This window comes from Malania oleifera, chromosome 7, assembly GCF_029873635.1.
Source record: "Malania oleifera isolate guangnan ecotype guangnan chromosome 7, ASM2987363v1, whole genome shotgun sequence".
NCBI classification, from domain to species: domain Eukaryota; kingdom Viridiplantae; phylum Streptophyta; class Magnoliopsida; order Santalales; family Ximeniaceae; genus Malania; species Malania oleifera.
Window position 1 is genome coordinate 111,078,948 of NC_080423.1, and position 8,713 is coordinate 111,087,660.

The 8,713-nt window shown below is 34.0% G+C and overlaps 1 long non-coding RNA gene across 1 annotated transcript; it reads left to right on the forward strand.

The window, feature by feature from the left end:
• The first annotated feature begins 3,804 nt into the window (after positions 1–3,804).
• On the forward strand, positions 3,805–6,080 carry LOC131159413 (uncharacterized). Its single transcript, XR_009137797.1, has 2 exons — positions 3,805–3,914; positions 5,694–6,080. It is a non-coding gene; the product is annotated as an uncharacterized LOC131159413 (long non-coding RNA).
• The last annotated feature ends 2,633 nt before the right edge of the window (positions 6,081–8,713 follow it).

Genomic DNA, 8,713 nt, shown 5'->3' on the forward strand with positions numbered 1-8,713 from the left:
CACACATCTCAGATAGTGTGTGGGTACCGTCTAACCGTGCTCGAAGAGGATGCAGCTCCCCAGTACGCTGGGTAAAGGGGGCCGGTTAGACGAGGTAGCAGCCAATCCCGCGCCTAGGAGAGGATGCAGTTTGGCCGGACTGAGGTAGTGTAGAGTATATTGACTTATCTGGAGGGCCGACCAGATAGAGTCCCGCCTACGGGCCGCACAACCCTGTCATGAGGGGTCAAATCATGACGTACAGAGTCCTAGGGAATAAGTATAGTTTTATATATATATATATATATATATATATATGTATACAATTTTACAATATATGATGAGTATAGTATGATATTATCAGTAAGAAAAGTAAAAAATACAGATGATACAGTATATTTTAAATTGAGAAAGAAAGATATGCTTTACAGATTATTTATTACATTACAGTTTAGTTGCTATTTTTAAGTATTCTTAACTGAGTTACCACAAGCTAGTAATAGCATATTTCCACTTACTGAGCGTCGACTCACCCCATTATTTTACCATTTTTCAGGTGAGCCAGTTAGGCGAGCAGATCAGGCTCGCGGATAGAAAGTAGTTAGATCACCCTGGTTATAGGGTGAGTTTTTGTCAGAGCTGTATATTTTTTTGAGTAGATGATACTAGAGGGGTATTTTTGTATGACTATGGCGTATACACTGAATCTTGGTGTTGTTTAGTATATATGTAAATAGTTGTTTAATTTGTGCTCTCGCTGCTTAGGTATGGATATATATATATATATAAGTGGATAGAATTTTGAGGACATTACAGAGAGAGAGAGAGAGAGAGAGAGAAAGAGAGAGAGTGCGTCATGATTAGTTTTTAATAATTAAAGCAAGATAAGTCCACGAAGTACTAAAAATAAATGGATAAACAGAGTGATGGTTCGTTTACCTTTCTCTTGCTTAGATCCTCCCCCTCACAATCAATAAGAGAAGCACCATCCTCAGAAACTGGCCATAGTCCATGGGTTGTGAATTGTTGGTTCGACTTTTTGATGCAGGGCCCTTGGACAGTGCTACATAATGCGTTGGGCCATTGAAAGGTGAGCTTAAAGTAATCAACGGATTATGCATGGTAGAGAGGGATGAAGAGCAAGAGGTGGAAGAGTAAAATGAATTTTGACATTTTTATTGGAGCCTTCCACGGTGTTTGTCCCGGTGTTATACCTATTGAAGAAAGAAAAAAAAAACAAGAAATTTAATAAATTCAAAATTTTGGTACATTTTTTGTGAAATTAAATTTGAGAATACCGTGGCTCTTGAGAGCTTCGAGCAAAGAACCTATTCTTCCCTTCGTAGAAATGGCTAGTTCGAAGTAGCTAATAAGGTCCATATCTAAACATTTTCCATGCTTTTCCCATTGACAAATCCAAAAATCAAAGTCTTCCTTATAAGCGAAACTAGGCCAGTGCTTTTTCAAGAGGGCTTGCATATTATTGTTTTTAATCTGTTATTCGGTGCATAGGGGGGGGGGGTGAGAGAGAGAGAGAGTGCGTCATGATTAGCTTTTAATAATTAAAGCAAGATAAGTCCACGAAGTACTAAAAATTAAATTTTTTTTAAAATAAATAAATGGATAAACAGAGTGATAGTTCGTTTACCATTCTCTTGCTTAGATCCTCCCCCTCACAATCAGTGAGAGAAGCACCATCCTCAGAAACCGGCCATAGTCCATGGATTGTGAATTGTTGGTCCGGCTTTTTGATGCAGGGGGCTTGGACAGTGCTACATAATGCGTTGGGCCATTGAAAGGTAAGCTTAAAGTAATCAACAGATTCTGCATGGTAGAGAGGGATGAAGAGCAAGAGGTGGAAGAGTAAAATGAATTTTGACATTTTTATCGGAGCCTTCCACGGTGTTTGTCCCAGTGTTATACCTATTGAAGAAAGAAAAAAAAACAAGAAATTTAATAAATTCAAAATTTTGGTACATTTTTTGTGAAATTAAATTTGAGAATATCGTGGCTTTTGAGAGCTTCGAGCAAAGAACCTATTCTTCCCTTCGCAGAAATGGCTAGTCCGAAGTAGCTAATAGGGTCCATATTTGAACATTTTCCATGCTTTTCCTATTGAAAAATCCAAAAATCAAAGTCTTCCTTGTAAGCGAAACTAGGCCAGTGCTTTTTCAAGACGGCTTGCATATTATTGTTTTTAATCTGTTATTCGGCGCACAGGGGGGAGTGAGAGAGAGAGAGAGAGAGAGAGAGAGAGAGAGAGAGAGAGAGAGAGAGAGAGAGTGCGTCCTGATTAGCTTTTAATAATTAAAGCAAGATAAGTCCACGAAGTACTAAAAATTAAATTTTAAAAAAAATAAATAAATGGATAAATAGACTGATGGTTCGTTTACCTTTCTCTTGCTTAGATCCTCCCCCTTGCAATCAATGAGAGAAGCACCATCCTCAGAAATCGGCCATAGTCCATGGATTGTGAATTGTTGGTCCGACTTTTTGATGTAGGGGGCTTGGATAGTGCTACATAATGCATTGGGTCATTGAAAGGTGAGCTTAAAGTAATCAACGGATTCTGCATGGTAGAGAGGGATGAAAAGCAAGAGGTGGAAGAGTAAAATGAATTTTGACATTTTTATCGAAGCCTTCCACGGTGTTTGTCCCGGTGTTATACCTATTGAAGAAAGAAAAAAAAAAAACAAGAAATTTAATAAATTCAAAATTTTGGTACATTTTTTGTGAAATTAAATTTGAGAATACCATGGCTTCTGAGAGCTTCGAGCAAAGAACCTATTCTTCCCTTCGCAGAAATGGCTAGTTCGAAGTAGCTAATAGGGTCCATATTTGAACATTTTCCATGCTTTTCCCATTGAAAAATTCAAAAATCAAAGTCTTCCTTATAAGCGAAACTAGGCCAGTGCTTTTTCAAGAGGGCTAGCATATTATTGTTTTTAATCTGTTATTTAGCGCACAGGGGGGGAGTGAGAGAGAGAGAGAGAGAGAGTGTGTGTGTGTGTGTGTGTGTGTCATGATTAGCTTTTAATAATTAAAGCAAGATAAGTCCACGAAGTACTAAAAATTAAATTTTTTTAAAAATAAATAAATGGATATCCATCATTTAAATAAATTTTGGTTAGTAGATTTTTTTTTTCTAGACAGCATAGAAATTCAACATTTGTATTCTTAAATCAAAGCTGAGCCTGCAAAAGTTGCTCATTACTTGTTGAAGACAAGGGTGGATGATTGATGGACTAAACAAACACACACACACACACATATATATATATATATATATATATGTGTGTGTGTGTGTGTGTGTGCGCGCGCGCGCATATTACTCACGCAAATATTGTGTTATTTGCATTTAACATCTTGAGCTACATAACAATAGACATTCAAAATTTTTATCCAAACCAATGATGAAGTTAATAATTTTTTTTCCATTTTTTTGCTTTAGAATGACAATTCACCTTCTTTTACAAAATATAAAAATTTAATATTATCCCCAGAATAGAATGATTTTAACAATAAAATAATTAAATTTAAATTATTGCCGTTTGTAGAAAGATTTAGTTTAGTAGGGAGAACATTTTCATGCTTTACTCCACAAGAATGAAGCACACTTCATGAACTTTTTTTCAAGAATTTCAATATAAATATGCATTGAGTTGGCCAAGCTTCCATCATAGCTACTAGCTCCGATAAAAATGTCAAAATTCATTTTACTCTTCCACCTCTTGCTCTTCATCCCTCTCCACAATGCAGAATCCGTTGATTACTTTAAGCTCACCTTTCAATGGCCCAACGCATTATGTAGCACTGTCCAAACCCCCTGCATCAAAAAGCCGGACCAACAATTCACAATCCATGGACTATGGCCGGTTTCTGAGGATGGTGCTTCTCTCATCGATTGCGAGGGGAAGGATCTAAGCAAGAGAAAGGTAAACAAACCATCACTCTGTTTATCCATTTATATATTTATTTTAAAATTTAATTTTTAATACTTCGTGTTCTTATCTTGCTTTAATTTTTAAAAGCTAATCAGGACTCTCTCTCTCTCTCACTCCCCCCCTGTGCGCCGAATAACAGATTAAAAACAATAATATGCAAGCCCTCTTGAAAAAGCACTGGCCTACTCATAAATTGCATCTGAATTTTTTTTTTTTTTTTAAATCTAGATATTGAGTTATGAATTCCAATTCTATCTGAAAGGATGATTGCACTTTTCTTTTTTTTTTTTTTGGTTGAATTTATTTTGAGAAGTTCAACACCCAAATTACAAAATTTTCAGCTTTCCTACTTTCTACCAAAACCTAAAAAGATAACGATGATTCTCTCAATAGAAATTTAAAATTCAAACATAGTGGATCAATAAAAAAAATTTGGATGCAATTTATGACTATAGAGTTCGAATATAGATTTCGAGAATTAAATTTAAATTTAAGTAAATTTGTAAGTTGTTCAACTTTGTAATATGTTTTATTCAACTTTGCAGTATGAATTTTAAGTTTTAGATTTCAATTTAGTGAAGATTTAAAAAAATTTATGTATAATTTTGCATTACATTTTGCTCAAATCGTTCCACACAAATATAATCAAGACCCGAGTTTTAAGTTCCCTAGTATGTGATAACTATAAAACATGACATTGGCATTTAGCACCCCAACCCAGACGGGTGAGAGTATACTTTACGAGAAATTATCAAATTAGATTGCCTAATCCCGTCACATTTTAAAGTCTAAACTTCATCAAAATCACCCAAAAATCCAAGCATTTTATTGGTTGTTTAAAATGTATTATGGTTAGGCATACAATCCAAAAATTCAATAATGTTCATCATTAACATTTGATTTTTCTTGATTTGTAATCAAATTAATTTTTTTAATAATATTTAATACAGAGAAAAAAATATAATATAGACTAAATTTCTTTCTTATTTTCTTTTATTTTTTCCTTAAGAAAAAAATTTTGATCCAAACAAACCCTAAAAGTGTACTTACTTTCATGACTTGGTCAAGTTAAGATGAGTTAAAAGACCCTTACCCTATGTTTGGTGCAACAATGTGGTATAAAATTTGCCAATGGAGGCCCTTTGTAACGACCTGCTTAATTAACATGCTTTTTTTTTTCCACTGTAATAATTATCATACTCTGATACCATAACATTATCCTAAGCAGCGAGAAGTATAATACAAATAAACATTTTCATACATAATGATATACCATACTGTACAATACCAGAGTGCTATCATGTTTCCCAAAAGAATATATACATGTGTTACCAAATTCCCAAAATTGCCTTAGCTAGCTAGGGCAAATAAAAAAACCCTCCACTGTACTCACTTTGCTGTCAGGGCACTACAGACGCCCCTCTACTGCTCGCCTACCTGAATCACCTGAAAAAGGTTTCAACACTGGGATGAGTCAATGCTCAGTAAGACGATATATGCTATTACTAGTGTGTGGCAAATGAGTCATCATATTATAAAAATCCATTTCCATATAATCATGTGTATCTGGATCTATAAATACAGTACAAATCATAATATTCATTACCATTTTCATGTTATTTAACACATCTGTATTTAAGTTACTATTCAAAAATACTTCTAACATACATAAGTAATTCCCTTGTCTCTGTAAATCAGAATATACATAATAATAACTATAAACTTTCCCCTGTGGATATCTGTATGTCATGATTTAACCCCTCATGACAGGGTTGTGCGGCTCATAGGAGGGATCTACACTGGCTGGCCGACCAGGTAAATCACTCTACTCCCTCGGTCGATCTGCCCACCTTTACCCATATCTGATGGGGAGCCTGTCCACGTCAAGGGCACTATACGATCGACCTACAACCTATTATCTGAATAGGCGGTTGCACTCTGTAAACTGTATACTGCATGTAACTACGGTACCGTACTCTGTAAACTGTATAGTCCAACAAGGTCTGATACTATATACATATTCATATATATACTCTTTCACTGTTTTCATCATGTTTTCAAAATTACCATAACGCTATCTTTATGTTTTGTACATACTATAACTGTAGCATCTCGATGCTATCTCTGTATAACTGTCTATATATTCTGTAAACGTTCTGTCTGTATACTTTGAATGTTATGGTAATAGAAAACATGGCATGCTTTAAACTCTGTAAATCATAATACCGGAACTACATAATCATAATATTGTATCTGTAATTCGTATAATCATGGTGTTAAAATTCGTAAAATTATGGTACTGTAATTCACATAATCATAACACTGAAATACATAAAATCATGAAACTACAATTCATAAAACATACTCTCATACTACATACATATTCTCAAGCCACACCATACTTTAATACATAATTTTTCATAAATAAATACACTGCATAATATTTAGAAATTTCCTAGCATAGCATATATCTCTTACCTTATCTCTGAAAAACCCCTACTATACTCTAGCCTGATACCCGCAGGGCCTCCTACAAAATACCTTGAAACCAATATTTACCAGAACTAAACATCAGTATTTTTCTACCGGTATCATTTCCCATAACTACCACAAGGCCAAAAGGAAACTAAAAGGTCTTACCCTGAATTTGGGATGATTTCCAACTCCGATTTTCCAACGATCCACTCCGGTAGATGCGTAGAGAACTCCACCAAGAGGGTCGTGGTAGCTTCGAATAGTCGATCCGGCGACTAGTGGGGCCAGAAATGAAGAGAGAAAGGAGAGAGAGTCGTAGGAGAGAGAGAGAGAGAGAGAGAGAGAGAGAGAGAGAGAGAGGAGAGAGAGAGCGGCGAGAGAACTGATAAAAATCCCGATTTTCCTCCTTTTATAGTGTTAGATTTGTCGACAAGCTACGTCACTTCGTCGACGAATCTTTAATAATTTCGTTGACGAAGCCCTGTATTCGTCAACGAAATTCAGACCACCCTAGACCCTTTCTCGGTATTTTCTTGTCGACGAAACCCTATGTTCGTCGACGGAATCCTTAAGGCCTTCGTCGACGAAACCATATATTCGTCGACGAAGCCTGACAATTTTCTGAAATTTTGATTATTTAATATTATCTCCAAAATGTAATATCGTCGACGAAATCTACGGCCTCCTTCTGTTTTTATTTCTATTTTCTCTCCCTCTTATTATTAAAATATTATTATTCTTCGGATCACTACACCCTTGATCCATTTATACAATGTATAAGGTTGGTTGACAACTCCAATTATGCAGTGGTATGTTAATATTTTGAATAATTAGACTATTCTTTATAGATGACAATCCAAATATAAAGCAAAATATCTGTTATAACTAGTCCACTCCACTTCATGCAATATAGTAAACTTTAATCTCTAAAATAAACACATCTTAACATAAAATATTATAGACAATGAAAGTATTCAAATTTTCATTATAGTTCATTCTTAACCTATTTTTTTCTAGAAACCAAATGTGATATAAGAGAAAAGAGAGTACATATTTTTTTCTTCTTATTTTTCCTAAAACACCCTTAATTTTACAAGTTATCTTTCTGTCTTCTCAGCTCTCATAATCTCTTACGTTGCGTTTAAAAGTATGAATTTCAAACCTTTGATTTGGATTTTAGTGAATTTGGACAAATTTTAATTCGATTTTATATTACATCTTATTCAAATTCAATACAACTTCAAATTTAAGATATCTCCAAATATATAATTTAAAAATAATAAATTTAAAACTTTGGAGCACACAAGTAATGTATGTTTTATAAACTTACAAAATGCATTTGTAATAGAGTGACACCCTACCATAATGAAACTGATGGATGTTGACATTAACTAGCTCTAGTTGAGGAATTTTGGTCAGTAGATTTTTTTTTTTTCCAGACGGCATAGAAATTCAACATTTGTATTCTTAAATCAAAGTTGAGCTTGCAAAAGTTGCTCATTACTTGTTGAAGACAAGGGTGTATGATTGATGGACTAAACAAAATCACAGCCACAGCCACAGCCACAGGGGTTGCTCTTTCCATCTTTTGTCCATGTTTTTGTTCTTTAGTTTTGAAATATTCTGGTTTTGTTTTTTATTATAGGCAAATGAAAAATTGTGCAAGGATTTGCTGTTTAGAAGTTTGAATGTTGTGGCCATTGAATTCAATGTGAAGATGGCAAATCAGGAGGATGCCCTTCTAATTTGGTATTTTTATTATCCCTCCATTTTTAGATTCAAAAACACAAATTTAAGTTTAAGATTTCTACTATGTTGGGAAGGGCTTAGATTTGTAGTTGGATTGGATTTGGATAAGATGTAATGTAAAATCGAATTAAATTTGTTCAAATCTATTCAAATCCTAATATCCATACACAGCGTTTAAATTTTCAATTATGAAAAATATCTTTTCCTATGTTTGGAGAGGCCTTAGATTTGTAGTTGGATTGGATTTGGATAAGATGTAATATAAAATCGTATTGAAAATTTGTTCAAATCTAAATATCCATACTCCTACCTAATCGCATGGTTTAAATTTTCAATTATGAAAAATATTTTTTCCTATGTTTGGAGAAGCCTTAGATTTATAGTTGGATTGGATTTGAATGAGATGTAATATAAAATTGTATTGCAATTTGTTCAAATCTTTTCCATACTCCTCTTTACATGTTTGATATTAATAAATTTAGGATTAAATTGTCATATGTCTAATATTTAAAATACATGTATATAAGCACATGGAAGGAAAAAGTCTTTTGTATAATTTTCAATCT